The sequence below is a fragment of the Schistocerca serialis genome, chromosome 3 (assembly GCF_023864345.2).
Source record: "Schistocerca serialis cubense isolate TAMUIC-IGC-003099 chromosome 3, iqSchSeri2.2, whole genome shotgun sequence".
In the NCBI taxonomy this organism is placed as follows: Eukaryota; Metazoa; Arthropoda; class Insecta; order Orthoptera; family Acrididae; genus Schistocerca; species Schistocerca serialis.
The window spans coordinates 601,906,282-601,923,136 of record NC_064640.1 but is presented as its reverse complement, the minus strand read 5'-3'; the positions used below and the strand labels follow the sequence as shown (position 1 = coordinate 601,923,136).

Below are 16,855 nucleotides of genomic sequence, written 5' to 3'. Positions count from 1 at the left end.
TACAGAACACCACGCCATACATTACTCTTAAACATCTTAGAGGGTAAAATTTGCATGTTAATGATAAGAAAACACCATACAGAAGTTTGTGACTTATAGAAGTAAATATAAATGACAAGTTTTATTTGTTCTGTTAGCTGCCCAAGCAGTCCGCCTCGAACTAACGATTTCAATTCCCAAAACTAACAGTGGATATGACGGAAAGAACGTAAATGGCAATTTTAAGAACGCTTGTTAGTTTCTTCCATCTTCGCGAGTGTTTAGAAAAGTGCTACGTAAAAGTAAAGAAATGCCTCCCGTTCGGTTTATGTTGTATGACGACATAACAATTACTCGGTCAGCGGCGGAACTTCTACTTTGCATAAACTGTAGATAATTGGGGATTGTTGCTGACTAATCTGCAGTAGCCGAAAGGTTGGTGGCAGGCCCGTACCTACTGTCTTCCCTTTCCAATGACGATATATGTAAAGATATAACTTCCTAGGAGTGTCACCTACAGTAGGTTGTGTTAAAATTACTAATTTGAATCTCGTTATTTATTTAAGCAGCTGGTTATTATTTCGAAAAATTACATACAAATAGGAAGAGACTGATACTTTCAGAAATCTTCAAAACTCATTCTTGGACCAAATTTGAACATCGCTGTACTTTGAATTCAACGCTGAAATTGTATCCGCCCTTCTTTTGTTTGCGTGTCGTGTTACGTAGTGGATTTTTCTTTCGTACGGCGTCTTTACGCGTCTGATTGTTGTTTGCTCTCGCGTTAGCAAATCTGTGTTAGTATCCGTATTTCTTCGCCTTTAAATTGGCACCATGCCCAACATTTCATGTTGTAATTGTAAGTACTTTTGTTTTTGATTCGTTGTTTAACATTTAGATGACCGCTTGATGCTTTCGCAGAAAATCGGTAACATTTTCCAGGTGTCGGTGGAACGGTAAAAATGAATAGAAACTCGTTTCATCAGTCTTACATCAGAATATATGCTTACTGATACACAATCAATTTTTACAGTAGGTTCTGTAATTGAACTTGACGTAGAGCGCGAAATGTCAGGGTAACTAGTAGAGTCTTATTACAGGACGAGAGTTCTGTATTTAACTGTCAGAGAGTAAATCAGCGCGAAGTGAAAAGAGCGCAGCTGTATTGTTATAAAATGCGTGCCGAGAAAGCGCCGCGCCGCGGCGTTTCCTGGAACGTGATTGGCGGCACGACATTCGCGCGCAGAACTGCGGAGTAGTGGGTGGGTACACTGGTTCTCACCGCAAGAGAAAACATTTTCGAGGTTATACGTGAATGCCTGTGCGCCTCGACTGTCATTTTGGAGTTTCATCTATTTTCAGTTGTATCTGTTTCGTGTCTTAACCATGTGAATAAATGCAATTGTGTTGTCATAAAACATGTTGTTGACATTGAAAGTATATAACTAACTAATCTGGTAGCCGCGAGGAAGTATTATTACGTAGCAGTTTTTTATCTGAAGTTTCTTAAACACGCATATCATTAAATGCTAGTCCGAGCTAACCACTATCGCTATGTTAATGAATATCACATATAAATGTGTTCTTAGCATTTTGTAGCTGAGAGACATCTCGTGTAGTATTCAAATTTGTTGTATTTGCGTATTATTCCAGGACTGTTCATCACAATTGCAATATATTATATGCCTCGCTATTTGGCGACTTGGCAGTTCAGTGAAATTAATTGAGTTTCATTTCAAATCTGCCACTGATTGGACAGTAATTACAGAACTCGGCTATATATCCATATCTGAATTGAAAAAAAAAAAATCTGTTGAATGTGCTAAGGGAGAAGCCTACAACAGAACACTTTCCTAATGTACTGAGATTTTCTGATGTGGTGGGGGTAGAGGGAACTGCATAATTTCTGAGGGGGTTCCAAGTAAATTGCTTTCCATTATTTATTCTCTCACAGACATTGTACCTTTTTTGTAATTTCTTAGTTCCATGTGGGACTACAAATCCAAAAGTCAGGAGTTTAGTCCCTAATTGTTCCTAGGATATGCCTAACCCTAGCATTTTAGTGCTTTTGAAAAATAGTGTCCTTTGTGTGGTGAAAAGCGAGAAAGTAAAAGTACTACAAAATAAGCTTTGACACCACCTACATACCTTTAAATGTATATGGGTGCAGATTCAAGGGGAGTTGGAATGAAAGATTAATACCTCCGAAAGTAAAAAAACAGAGAAATATAAATGAAAAGTTGACCAAAATGATGGCAGTCTGTTCATAAATGTGTGCCTGTGAAATCAAAAGCTGCTTGCAGGTAACATTTAGTACTGTGTTGCTCCACCCTATGCCTTGTAAGATCCACCTCAGAATGGTGTCCACAAATGGTAGAGATTTTGCAGATCAACGGCGATCCTTCTGAGTTCGTCTAGTTTTGTGGGATGGTGGCTTGCAGTGACACACTAAAAGTTAAACTGACTGCAGAATGCCCAGTTTGGTTCATGTCGGAAGACCCAACAGGTCATTGCATTCTGTTGATGCCTGTTCCTGGAGCAAGATGGTCACTAGGTGGCTGGTGGCTGTGGTGTGCACATGCATTATCATCATGGAAGAGTAACCCTTCACTGAAATGTTAATTGTATGCTGTTACTACACAGTCCTCAAATTATCCTTCATAATGGTAAGAGGTATCCAATGTCCGTTCGTTTGTACCAGCGAGTCTGAAACGTGACTGACCCGCCTCTCTGCTGGACCTGTGGGACTGCATGCCTCTTGCTTAACAAGCATGACAGGAAACAAATTGCTGAGTATCGGAGCAGATAAGAGCAAATATTCTGAGAATGAAGATGTGGAGCACAAATGGGATAAATTCAAAAGCAGTGCACACAAAACACTTAGCTATCACCATGAATCTTAAGAAGTTTTGGTATTAGATACAATTAGTAATTAGATCAAAATCTTTTATTCAGTCACTCGGTGACTCTACTGGTGACAGTAAGGAAGATGAGAGAGAGAGAGAGAGAGAGAGAGAGAGAGAGAGAGAGAGAGAGAGAGAGAGAGAAGACTGTTGCACAAAATCCTTGTATGAATGCCAAAATGCTAGATATTGAGGTAAGTGATTGCAGAATACAGAATCAACTAAAATCACTGATCACATGAAAGTCACCTGTATCAGATGAGATATCTGTGACATTCTATAGATTTCACATGAAAGAATTTGCTCACCTTCCAGGAGTTGTGTCTCATAGATTGCTGGGAGAATGAAGAATACCAACCAATGGGAAAAAAGCATTGGTGGTTCCCATTTTCAAGAATGGTCCTTGAACAGATTCAGATAATTATAGGCCATATCGCTCATGTCAGTCTGTTGTAGAATTATGGAACATGTTTTTTGCTCATATGTTATGATGTTTTTGGAGGACAAAGATCTCAAAAAAAATATTTGTGGATTCTGCTGACAGAGATCTTGCAAAATCAGCTTGATGTGTTTGGAACTGGCCGCAGTGGCTGAGTGGTTCTAGGCGCTTCAGTCTGGAACCGCGCGATTGCAACGGTCACAGGTCTGGATCCTGCCTCGGGCATGGATGTGTGTGATGTCCTTAGGCTAGTTAGGTTTAAGTAGTTCTAAGTTCTAGGGGACTGGTGACCTCAGATGTTAAGTCCCATAGTACTCAGAGCCATTTGAACCATTTTTTGTGTTTGGATATCAGATTCAGAGTACCTTAGATAATGGCACTCAGTTGGTTTTGTGTTCGTCAGTTTCTGGAAAGCATTTGATACAGTTTCACATTGTCATTTAGTGAACATAATAGGAGGTTATTGAGACCCAGGCCAAATTTATGACTGGATTCAGCTTTCCCTAGCAAACAAAACCAACACATTTTTCTTGATGGGATGGAATTGACAAAAGTAAAAGGTAATTTTGATTGTACTCCGAGGGAGTGTTACAGAACCATTACTGTTCACAATATGTATATAAATGATATAGTTGATAACATCGGAAGCTTTGTGATGCTGTTCACAGGTAATGCTTTGTCAGTAGGAAGATTGCAATGCCAGAACAGTAGAGAAATTCATGAAGACTTGCAAAGGATCAATAGTGGGTGCAGAGATTGGCAGTTATCTCTGAATTTGAAGAAGTTTTAACATATTGAATGTATATAGGCAAAGATATCCATTACTGTTTGATCACACTGTTGGTGATAAACCACTGGAAACAGTAGCAACCATAAAATACCTAGGAGCAGACATCCAGAGCAACCTAAGGTGGAATGATCACATAAAACTAATAGAACAGGCATATGGCAGACTGAGAATTTGTTGGAAGAATCTTAAGAAAATGCAAATCACTCATAATAGATGTGCCTCACAAAACATTTGTTCGGGTGATGACTGAGCATTGCTAATCAGTTTGTAGTGATAGGGGCGAGGGAGGGGGTGGAAGAGAGAGAGAGAGAGAGAGAGAGAGAGAGAGAGAGAGAGAGAGAGAGAAGTATATTTTGTCATGGGCAGTTTAGTAGGCACAATAACGTTACAGAGATGTTCAGCAAACTCCAGCAGCACACACTGCAAGAGAGGCATTGTGGATAAGAGAGAGGTTTGTTGTTGAAATTCCAAGCAGATTCTGAACGGAGTAGGGCAACCTACTGCTTCCTCTCACACGTCTCGTGAAGTGACCACCAAGTGAGGTGAAGTGACCACCAAGTGAGGTGGCACAATGATTAGCACACTAGACTCACATTCAGGACGACGAAAGTTCAAATCCATGTCCAGCCGTCCTGACTTAGGTTTCCTGTGATTTCCTTACATAGCTTCAGGAAAATGCTGGGATGGTTCCTGTGAAAGGGCACGGCTGGCTTCCTTTCCTAATCTGATGGGAGTGATGACCTTGCTGTTTGGTCCACTTCCTCAAATCAACCAACCAAAGAAGTGACCACAATGAGAAAATCAGAAATGACAAAGGTTTACTGACTGTTGTTATTCCCATGCACCACAAATGGCACAGAGAAATAGTAGTAGTACCAGAAGTAACCTTCCGTTATGCACCGTATGGTGGCATGTAGAGTAGATATGTAGATGAGACATGCATTGATACCTGGCTACTTCGTTTGTTCTGTGACAATCATCTGGCATGGGACGAATCCTGGGATCGCTTAACCAGCACCATTTATTCAAGTTCCATTCCACTTGTTCCCTTGCCCACCTTCAACATATAACACACTTCTTGGGGTTTGTACTACTGTTTATAATGGATGTCTAGAAACCAAACTGATTGTATGGACTGGTTGTTTGATATCTGGATTGACACATCTCTTTCAGTTACCATTTAAAAGAAAGGTAACAGTTTGTTTCATTCTCCTTAGGACACTCAGAAGCCATAATTTGTGTTACATGGTCTGCAGCTGGTGTTTTTGTCCTCATTCGGCCAGTATTAGACAGATCTTTAAAGGTTGTGCGCCTCGGGATAGCAGTTTAATGTTTCTATGAAGTCGCTGTTGTTTACAGGGTAATTGCTGTCTCGTGTGCAGTCTATAAACTTGAAATTACCTGTAGAGGCATGTTGACAGAGTAACAAACCTCACAGTCTCATTCACAATAGGACACACAGTGGGCTCTAGAGAACAGCACTGAGAGCAAGTTTACCTTCACCTTCATTACACATGTGGCTTCAGATAATAATTCACTGTGATCAAACAAGTATTAAGAATCAGGTGTCTGAACACAAACTACGGAAGTCAGAAGTATGGTGGAAACTTTTTTGACCAATTTAGGAAATGTGATTTTTCCTGTCCAGTCATAAGAAACATCCATTTGTTTCAATTCTTCTGTGTCTTCTTTCTCCAATAAAGGAATTCGTTGTTCTTAAAGCTAAATAGTCTACCATATTGTATTTGTTCATAAATCTGTTGCTATCAGGTATGTGGACATCCGTGCATATTATAAAAATGTATGTATATATGTTCCACCTTTCCTCCTAAGCCTCAGGATCAGTTTCAACCGAACTTAGTATGCGTATCACTTACTATCCGCTAATTGCCCCTGTTGGGGTAAGAGCCACTGACCTATCAAGGGGGTGAGGATGTGGTGGTGGTGGTGGTGGTGGTGGTGGTGGTGGTGTAAAAACAGTGTAGACCATGCCGCAAAAATACCCGTACTTTAGTCACCCAGTATTTGAGAATGACAGCACTTAGAGACTTGCAACAAACTTTACACACAATTTCAAACCTTTACGAAACTTTTTCTCACTGACAACCTCCACAAAATGGCGAAAGGAAAATCTTTATCGCTTACTACATTTCTGCTGTTCGTCCAGCAAAACTGTCACATGAAGCACAACATTTTAATTTATTACTTCTTTACTACTAACTCTATTTACAACATATTTTGCAGATAGTAGCCACATGAAAGGTGCATTCCATAAGTAATGTGACTAAATTCATAAAAAAATCAGTTATTGAATATATTCGTACAAATAATCAAAAATTTTCAAAATAGCACCCTCTTGCCTCATACACTTCTGGAGGCGGTGTTTCGATGCCTGGAAGGCATCCTGGAATGCCTTTTCTGGAATGTTGTTTAGAGCTGATGTAACACGCACCTGGATGCTTTGTCGTGTCCCAATGTTTTCCTTTCATGACTCCTTTTAAACAAAAAAAAGTCAGTGGGAGCCAGGTCAGGACTGTAGGGATGTTGGGGAACCAATGGGGTCTTGGTCCTGGCCAGGAAGTCATTGACAGTGAAGGCGCTGTGACTCAGCGCGATGTCGTAGTAAACTTTCCACATGTCCTTGATGTCGCTTCAGCAGCGCGAGACCCTCCTTTTCAGTCTTTTAAGCACTCCAAGTAGAAAGCTGAGTTACTGTAGTCCCAGTGGGTACGAATACGAGGTGGACAATGCCTCTGACGTCAAAGAAGACAATGAGCATGGTTTTGATCCTGGACTTGCTCATGCGTGCCTTCTTGGGATGGGGCGATGATCAGGTGTGCCACTCTGAACTCTGCCTTTTTATCTCAGGATCGTACTCAAAAATCCACGACTCATCACCAGTAATAACTGAGTTTAGAAACTGAGAATCATTCTCACACATTTCCAACATTTCTCGGCACCAAAGCGCTCGCATGTGCTTGTGTTCGTCGGCCAACACTTTTGGGACGAGTTTGGCGCATACCTTTCTCATGTTCAAATCTTCGGTCACAATATGGAAAACGGTTGTTTCTGACATGTATAGAGTTTGTGCTATCAATTGAAGGCTCATTCATCTGTCAGAGTTCAAACAATTGCACACACGCATCATATTTTTGTCGACTTGTGCGGTTGATGGCTGTCCACTGCAAGGTTCATCAGTGATCTCCTCTCGGCCCTCCATGAACAACTTGTGCCATCGGAAAACTTGTGATTTGGACCAGCATTGAGTCCCAAAGGCATGCTGAAGTAATGAAAACATTTCGGTGGCGGACTTCCCGAGTTTAACGCAAAATTTGATAGCGTACCGTTGCTCTACAGAATGATCCATTGTGCCGTGTTACATAAACTCAAAATGTGGTTGACGGAAATGCACGTCCTGACTCTCCGGCAGCTTGCAGCCGAATGAGACAAAGAGCGTTTTGAATTAACACCCACATCCACCTAGCCGAGCCAGTTACAACACGCTGTGGTGTACCGTTGCATCAGAAAAAAAATTGGTCACCTTACTTATGGAACGCGCTCTGTGTACCTCTTAATGTTCCTGCAAAATTGCATCATTGTACAGCACATAGTTCCGGAGATACGTCTTAAATGTTGAGCTATGTGAAAATTAAACTGCGGGCCGAAATTCACTAGAGCATGTATTTGACATGTGCGTATGTGGAAAAAGCCATAGGCGGTAAGCTTATTCTAAATCCCTGGCGCGATGTCAACAAAATTTTTTACACATGTTAGTTAGTCTGGTAAGAAAGACTGTGGGGGGGAAGAACCATCAGCCTTCTATTGAGGTGAGTGTGATAACATGGAGAGAGAAAGGGGGCAGTGGAGGTGTGGACAGACAATGAGTGGGAAGGAGGAGGGTGGAGAAGAGGATGGACAGAGAGGGAGGGAGGGGAAAATGGACAGAAAAAGGGGAGAGGAGCAGATGGACAGATAGAGCAGCAGGGGGGGGGGTGCTATATTGCATTAGAAATACTAATTTGTAATGAACTTTACATTTTATTTCAGTTTTATTGTGTGAAAGCATGTTCCATATATGACAACTAATGGAAAACATAAGTTTTAAAAATTGGCTTGTATTAGGTGTGTACCCATGTGATTCTTGCCTTTTAGAAGACAAGTGGAAAATTGGAGGTATTGATTTGGCTACATATGAAGAGTTGCCTTTTTGGCTAGCTTATTAATTTAATGTGTGATGTATACTTGGAAGCCACTTTCTTTGTAGCCGGATGCGTAAATTGTGTGGGAGTATGTGTATGTTTCTCACCCTATGTTGCTCCTAGTTCCTTTATGTACATCTGGCTGCATTTCTGATTCCCCGTTCCCCCCCCCCCCCCCCCCCCCCCCCCCCCCCCCCCCGTGCGCTCTCTCTCTCTCTCTCTCTCTCTCTCTCTCTCTCTCTCTCTCTCTCTCTCTCTCTCTTTCTCTTTCCCCCTCTCTCCCATGCTCCTTGCCCTCACTTTGTACTACTTCATTATACGTAAGTTTACAGGCGTTTGTTTTATCTATGGTCCACTCCTCAGAATCCTTTTGAATAACATGCAACTATTAAGCTGCTACTGGCAAAATTCACATTATAACTGAAACAAACAATTGGTAGGAAGTTCTTGTTAGTGAGACAGTGTGTAATTGTGCTTCTTGATGTTAAATGTCGTGTTTGACTTTATTTTGAATTTATCATTTGTGTTCTGAAATTATATTGACCAAGCAACTTTTCGTTTCCAAATAGTTGTGCAGTGAATGATGCAAAAACAGGCCAATTAGCCATATGTAAGTCAGTAAATCATAAAGTTAGTAACCAAAATTTTGTTTTCCAATGATGTTATCACACTCAAAAAAACTTTCAGTGATCCAAGTAAGTTGTACTGGAGAGATGCAAATTAAATAGCTGTTTTATATAAATTCACATTATACTAGACATAGTTCTTTATTTTTAATTAATTCTATATTTCATTTATAAATTTTGTAATCTAATTGTCAGTATGACTAATTAAATAAGAAAACAATCCTTAAACATTTATTTTAAGCCAGTTGTTTGTATGTGTATGCAGCAAATTTGTTCTTTGGTTGTTTCTTTAATTATGCTCATCTTCCTTGCTTCCTGTGACATGGCCGTTACTCTTTATATTTTAGTGACTCTGCCAGTTAGGATTTAATTCCCGTGCAGCTTATGAAAATTCCCACTGGTTTATAATGGTAAGGTGTGAAGTTCAAAACATGATGCAGCAGGCCTGAGTTTGATTCCCGGCTTGGTTGGAGATTTTCTCTGCTCGTGGACTGGGTGTTGTGTTGCCCTCATCCTTTCGTCATCATCATCATCATCACTGGCATCACCTGAAATAAGACTTGCAACATGGCGGCCAAACTTCCCTGGATGGGCCACCAATGCCACACGATCATTTCATTTCACTTCTCTAACTGCAGTGGAGCATATCTGAAGAGAGGATGGTTATGGTTGACGAAATGCTTTACACTTGGAGCAAAAATTTCTTTATGAACCATTTATCTTGCGAAACATTACAGGGAAGCTCCACCCTTTGACATGGGCACAATAGGTCCTCTGCTATAAGAAGTTAAACATACTGAAATCAGAGGTGTTAGTGACAGCTTGTTTGACGTAAATTCAGTATGACAGGTTTTCTCTCTCTCTTTGTCATGGAAGACTGTCAGCATTACCTCTACTTCACCTGCTACTTTATGATTTAATGGTGATAGTCATAAGAAATTCAAATTGGCTTAGCAGGTTTGGCTGAAGGAGAAATGAAAAGCTGTAGATGCAGGGACAATTATGAGAAAGACATACATGTATCGTGTACGTGGACATTAAAGAAACTTTGGAAGGAATGAGAAACAGCTGAATGAATGTCAGAGTTCAGAATGAAAGGGATTTCGAAGCAGAGAAGGGAAGGCTGAGAGGTTGAAAGAATATGCAGAAAGTCTAAGTAAAGGAAAGAAACTTGCAGACAGTTTTACGGAAAGAAAAAGGAAAGTAGATGATGAGAGGACGACATGATACTGCGAGAAGAATTTGACAGAGCAATGAAATATGTTTGTCAGATTGAGGCATCTGTAGTAGATGACATTCCATTAAGATTATGCTTATCCTTGGGGAACCAGCCATGACAAAACTATTCCATCCGGTATGCAAGATAGGAGACAGACAAAATACTCTGACTACAAGAAACGTGATAATCCTAGTTCCAAAGAGGCAAGTGCTGATCTATGAGTGTTACTGGATCATCAGTTTAATAAATAATAGTTGAAAACATACTAACACAAATTATTTACAAAATGATGGAAAGACCGATAGACAATAGACAAGTTCAGTTTCGTGAGAAAAGTAAGAACATACAAGGCAGTACTTGACCTTAAGACTCATCTTACAAGGTCGATGGAAGAAAGGCTATTTAGTGTTTGTAGGATTTGTAGATGTAGAGAACTTTTTGGTAATTTTGACTAGAATATGCTCTCTGAACTTCTAAAGGTATCAGAGGTGAAATACAGGGCTCAAAAGCTTATCTACAACTTGTACAGAAATCAGACTGCAGCTGCAAGAGTTGACATGTAAAGGTAGTAGTATTTGAGAAGGGAATGAGATAGAGCTGTAGTCTACCACTGTGTTATTCAGTGTGTATATTATGCAAGTGAGAAAGGAAACCAGTGATAAATTTGTAAAGGGCGTTAAAGTTTAGGGAGAAGAAATAAAAGAACTTTGAGGTTTCCTGATTACATTGAGAGGCGGTCAAAGACTTGGAAGATTAGTTAAATTGACTGGATAAGATGAACATTAACAAAAGTAAAACAAAGGTAATTGAATTTAGTCTAATTAAATTAGTTGTTGCTGAGGGAATTAGATTATGAAACAAAGAGGGTATGGAATGCAAACTGATAATAGGAAGAAAAATGTCCCTGAAAAAAAAAGGGTCAAATGTAAATTTAAGACACTGGAAAGTCTTTCCTGAAAGTATTCGGCTGGATTGTAGCCTTATACAGAAGAAAAACATGAAGTTTGAACTGCACAAACAAGATGAGAATATAAACTTGTAAAATGTGGTGATACAGAAGAATGGTGATTAGATGGGTGGATCAAATAATTAAAGTACTGAATCAAATTGAGGAGTAGAGGAAGTATGGCACAATTTGACTAAAAGAAAGGATCCACTGGCATTACACAGCCTGAGTCATGAAGTAATAGTTAATTTAGTAATGGAGGGAAGTGTGTGTGTTAAAGATTGTGAAACAAGACAAAGGCTTGACTATAGAAAGCAGGTTTCAGTCTGTTGGAATAGTTATGCAGATATTTCTATGAGATAATTAGTGTGGAGAGCTGCACCAGACTAGTCTTCAGCTGAAAATAACAACAATGACAACAGTCACATTCATTGGGCTCATCATACTGTATTTAAGAGATGAAAGTGAAAAATATTAAATTTTGTACATTACAGTAATTTTGATTCCTATTATCAGGTTGCATATTTATCATTATCGTACCTTCATCTGTCAGTGTGAATGTGGGTCAGCCAAAAGATGTCTCTGTGCTTGAATGTTTTGCAGGTGTTTCATAAATTATCTGCCTGTTGTCAGCGGAAGACTCATGTGACATCTTTACTGTTGGAGTCTGGTATACTTCTGCCATCCAATACACAATATTGGTTGTGTTTAAAATAGGTATAGTGCACACTTTCTGTCCTGTCTCAGTAATGTGACAGTTTTTCTAGTTGACCAGACAGTGTAATACTTTGTGTCAATAGTCGCAGCCAATGCAGGTTATGGTAAATTGTGGTCTGTGCACACATTAATTTCAGAAGCTGTGGCTTCTGCTGGATTACATCACACAATAATGATGTGTTTCACAATTGTAGCTGATCATTGCTTACTGATTTAACAAATTTTAAGAGTCTAACAAAATAGTGATAATAAAGATGATTTTAAAATATATTTTGGCTTCATGATAGGACCGTCTTTCTTTGTACATCTCAGAAAATTTCATTTTATTCCTCCTACCCGTGAATGAGGGGGTGGTAAATTAACCCATGTTGGGAATTACTTCTCTTGATGGTGGATGATTGGTTTGTCATCATTTATTGTATTGCCTAATGACACTGCTGCTTTCATTGCTAGTTTTTTGTCTTTACTGCAATGTGAGTGATAAGTATAATAATATCAATAAATAATTTCATTAAATCTCTTCTTTGTAGGTGTATGTGGAAAACAGACAACTAATAAAAACTTTGAGGTGCCTCGACGAGCGGGATCATTTACCACCAGCACAAATCACTGTAAAGTGTCTACTGTAAGAGAAGTAGACGAATCACCTTATGTTCCTTATGATGGCCCGGGTTAGTAGTACCTTTTAATCGAATGTCTACTTAGTACTGTAATCACCATTTTGAGATTATAATGTGTTATTTAATGTTTGTGTTGCATTTATCATAGTATAGGTAAAACTTCAGAGGCAAATACTCATTTGACAGTGATTCATGTTTAAAAGTGCGCGCGCGCACACACACACACACACACACACACACACACACACACACACACACACACACACACACAAACAAAATATTCCATTGGGTTCTACAAGGATTTAACACTTTGGTAGCTTCTTTCTCTTTACAAGTAATTACAGTCTATGTGTAAAGCCAAGAATATAAGGGAAGGAGATATCTGTTTATCCACAACTTCATTGTTTCTGGTATATAGCACAGAATATGTTATATACAAAAAATAAGCAGTAGTGCAGACAGCTTTTATTCAAATTAAGAAGTGTTATTCAGACAAAAGGACGTGATAGCACAGATGATCGCAGTAGTCATGGTAGTGGGGAAATGGGCTTACAGCCCAGATAAGGATAGAAAAGAGATAAGCTGTAAATGTGATTGGATATCAAGGGCTAGAGTATAAAGAAGAGAGACGAAATGGTGTTTGGGGTAATCAGAATTGAGTGACGGGCAAGTGATGGTAATGTTGTTCTGGTATGGCTTTCTGCTGTGAATGTATTTAATGAACCATGTAATATCATGAACCAACATATTGATTTTCTGTTTTGAATAAGAAATTATTTGCAACAAGGAATTGGTTTTCATGAATGAATTTTAGTTCCTGGGAAAAGTGTACTTCTCCAATTACTAGCATTAGCACTTAAGATTAAATGACAAATCATAACTTGTTGTCTGTTTGAAAGTAATCATATTGTCAGTGACAAACTTGTGACATTAATAGACGTAACATAACAGACAGTGAATTTTTAGAAGAGAATGTATGTTGGCAGCTCTGTAATGAGATACCTGACTTAATGGAATCATTTCACATGCCAACTTGGGCAACTACTCTACTTTCTGTCCAACTCAGTAAATCATGGAATATTAAATATGGCAGTACTTAGATCTTCAATCCAATTCTAGTAAATTTGGGAATACACTTGAAAATTCTCCCTTGTGAAATTAGGAAATTTCTACTTAGGTATCAACTCAGCCATATTTATTATAGGCTTTACCAGACTAAAACAGTGATCTTGAAATTGAAAATTAATGAATAATTCATTCAGAAAACAAAAGATATTGATTAAAAAGACAGTCCACAGGAAGACATGGATTAACATTGCACAGTGCTTCTGTATTAGCAACATATTTTAAAAAGTCATGTAACCAGAATCCACAACACTACTTGGTAACACTGGTTACAAATTTTAGCACAACTATGTGACCTCTAGTTATTTATTTAGGATGTTCGCCACATTGAGCACCATGATTTCAAAAGATAGAGATATTTTAAGTGTCAAACTTTTTTTTACACGAAATCTGCCTGTTATCCAATATCTCAGGACCTTTCTTTTACAGGTACTATGACTTCAAGGAAAGTAATTATTAACATACAAAGAAAATTGGTCATTAATGAATAGTTTATCTGAACCACTACTTCTACTTAGGCTGTGATTCAAAAACAGGGTTCTCTAAGCTGGTTGATGCATACTGAAGCTTATCTACTGGTCATCTGTTGGCAGTAATGCTTCCACGGTCGATGATATTCGAAGTGGATAAAATTTTCCCAAGACTTAAGTTGTCTCCTTTTTTGCCTTATCACTGCATACAAGTGCAAATTCTTCCAGATTAGATCAGGGGTTCGGGCATGTACTTTACATACAATAACTTTCCATCTCCATCTTCAGCTTTCTTTGGGATAAGAAAGTACTTTAAACACTGCACATTTAAAGTAAAAAATCACTATCAAACAACATTCTGCTTACATATTATGATTTGTGTAACGTGCACAACTCCATTGCTGTAAGAATAGACAGGGTTCTGCAAAGACTGACTCTTTACATTCTCATGACTCTGAAGACAGATGGTGAGATCCAAGGTCATGATGTGAGCCTTTGATACAGTTCCACACAGCCATCCAGCAAACAAAATATATGATTGTGAATTATTGGACCAAATATGTTATTTAAAAGAAGACACCTAATCAAATAGAACTCAGTATTTTATCCCCAACCTGGAGACACAATTTGAAGTTACAGTTATATCAGATGTATTTTGAAGAAGTGTGATTTGACCAATCTTACACATGGTATATGTGTAAGACATAGATAATATTTTTAGCCCTTTGAGGTTGTTTACAGTCAATGTGAGAGTAATGCAGTAATTCTAGATGGTCTCCAGTGGGAGATGCTACGTGAAAAACGAGTATTGCTTTAGAAATTAACCTTAAGATTCCTTAGATAATTTTTAAAAATTCCATATATTTTGTGGCAAGAATTGAGAAGATTTGTTGGCAGGAGACTATGTTGGCAGTTGAGGAGATGGAATTAACCATATTAAGGCTACCAAGGCAGATGGTTACTGAAATTGCAGCAGGTTATAAGTGAAAGTAGGTTTGTAAACAGATGAAAGTTTAGAGTGACTATGCAATGCTAATTCACTGATGATGATTTATCAGATCAACAGGAAATCCTGTTGGCACTAATCTCTTCTTAGGGTGGTTGATCTAATCCTAACAGATGTTAGATATCTATTGATTATGTTTGCACGAATGTTGTGACTATATCCACTTATCTCTTAAAATGAGTGTGTTACCACTAGATAGCATTTTCCTCTTAATTGAGTTTATATTTTGATTTGGTTCATTTAATATATGCCATTTATTCATGTTTTCAATGTCTTAGTGTCACAGATTTTATTCCTTTCACAGGGGAGTGTAGCAATAACAGCATCAGAAATCCATCAGCTCTTGGAGGCAGTTTTCACAATGTAGGAGACAAAGGTAATTAAATGACTGTTGTTGTGACACGCTAGGATTGGTAAATAAAAGGGTGAATGCAGAGAAAATGTTACACAGACATCTGATTCTGTTCATTGTTATGTGCATGTAACAATAAAGTGCTTTCCTGCAGCATAATTTGCTATTTGCTTGTAGATACGCACATTGCTATTCAAAGTTTTTAACTGATGAAAACCACAACAGCTACATCAAAAAGCTTTTATTAATCATGTCTAGTTTCATGGCATTATAGTTACATCTTCAGCTGTCAAAATGTTGACCTAAAGAAGATATAAAAATCATAATTAGAACTAACTAAAACGAGAATGAACTGCTTTCACACAGTTTTGATTAGCAAGGAAAGAACATGGACTTTACACCACATAATGTACTTAAAATCTCCCTTAGGGGAAATAATAGAAGTCCCCTATTTTCCTGCACAAAATTGGCATCATAAGGTACACAACCATCATCAGTAAAATAACTATAGGAACAAGAGCAGGATGTGACCCTAGAAACGAAAATTTTTGAGTAAGGACCAGCAACATAAACATGGAAAAGAATCCCACAAACTAAACAAGTGTACCAGATGTATGCAGTAAATCTTCTCTGGAATAATAGCCAACCCACTATTGGAATGTACACTGAATAAGCAGGCACCATCCTCAGAAAGAATGCTCAGCACCACATACACGAAGCCAGATGAACACAACATAGTGAGCCAGAGGCCACAAGCACATGAAAAGCATATATTTAACAAAAATATATAAAATACCACAACACCCAGTCTTTCCACATTCTCTGCTGTAATATGATAATAACATCACTCTGTCAGTAGTAATTGACTACAGGTGACATTTGTTTGCTACATCATGTGGAACTTGCTCAGGTTATTATCAAGTGTCCTTTGATAGAAGTTACCCTTTCAGAACTTAGAGTGTTAGTTCTTCCTACTTCATTTATTGTCTCGGTGAAGTTTTCCTGAACATGGGGATCCTGCAATTTAAGTTGTGTTAATATTTTGACAGACAATAAATTCATAACTGTAAAAATGTTCATTAATTGTTGTAGGTTACAGGAAATGGTGATGAGGTATTAGTCTTGTGTGCAAGACAACTGCAGTTCCAGTGACTATAAACATTGTGCGTGCAGAGCAGCATCTAGATCTAGCCACTTCCTAAGGGCAAAGCAGTTTGTCCAACTTGGGGGCAAAATTGTGTAAGGTCATTGAAAAACAATAAAAATAACTGGAACTACAAGAAAAATGACATGACCACCATCAGAAACAATTGCAGCAGCGATTACATTGGCAGCAGCACTGTAAAAGCCATATTATAAGCTACAGTGTGACATTGTGCACATAAATTGTGCAAAGAGGTAAAAAATGAAGGGCCAGCAAAATCCAAAGGTTCAAGAGGTAAAAGATCTGCCACCTTAAAAAAT

At 38.5% G+C, this 16,855-nt stretch overlaps 1 long non-coding RNA gene across 1 annotated transcript in view; it reads left to right on the top strand.

Moving 5' to 3' along the window:
• LOC126470484 (uncharacterized) overlaps nucleotides 1-15,550 on the top strand; it is a 43,360-nt gene extending 27,810 nt beyond the window's left edge. Inside the window, exons 3-4 of the long non-coding RNA XR_007586216.1 lie at nucleotides 12,349-12,489; nucleotides 15,344-15,550. This is a non-coding gene — a long non-coding RNA (uncharacterized LOC126470484). The remainder of the gene's footprint in view (nucleotides 1-12,348; nucleotides 12,490-15,343) is intronic.
• The last annotated feature ends 1,305 nt before the right edge of the window (nucleotides 15,551-16,855 follow it).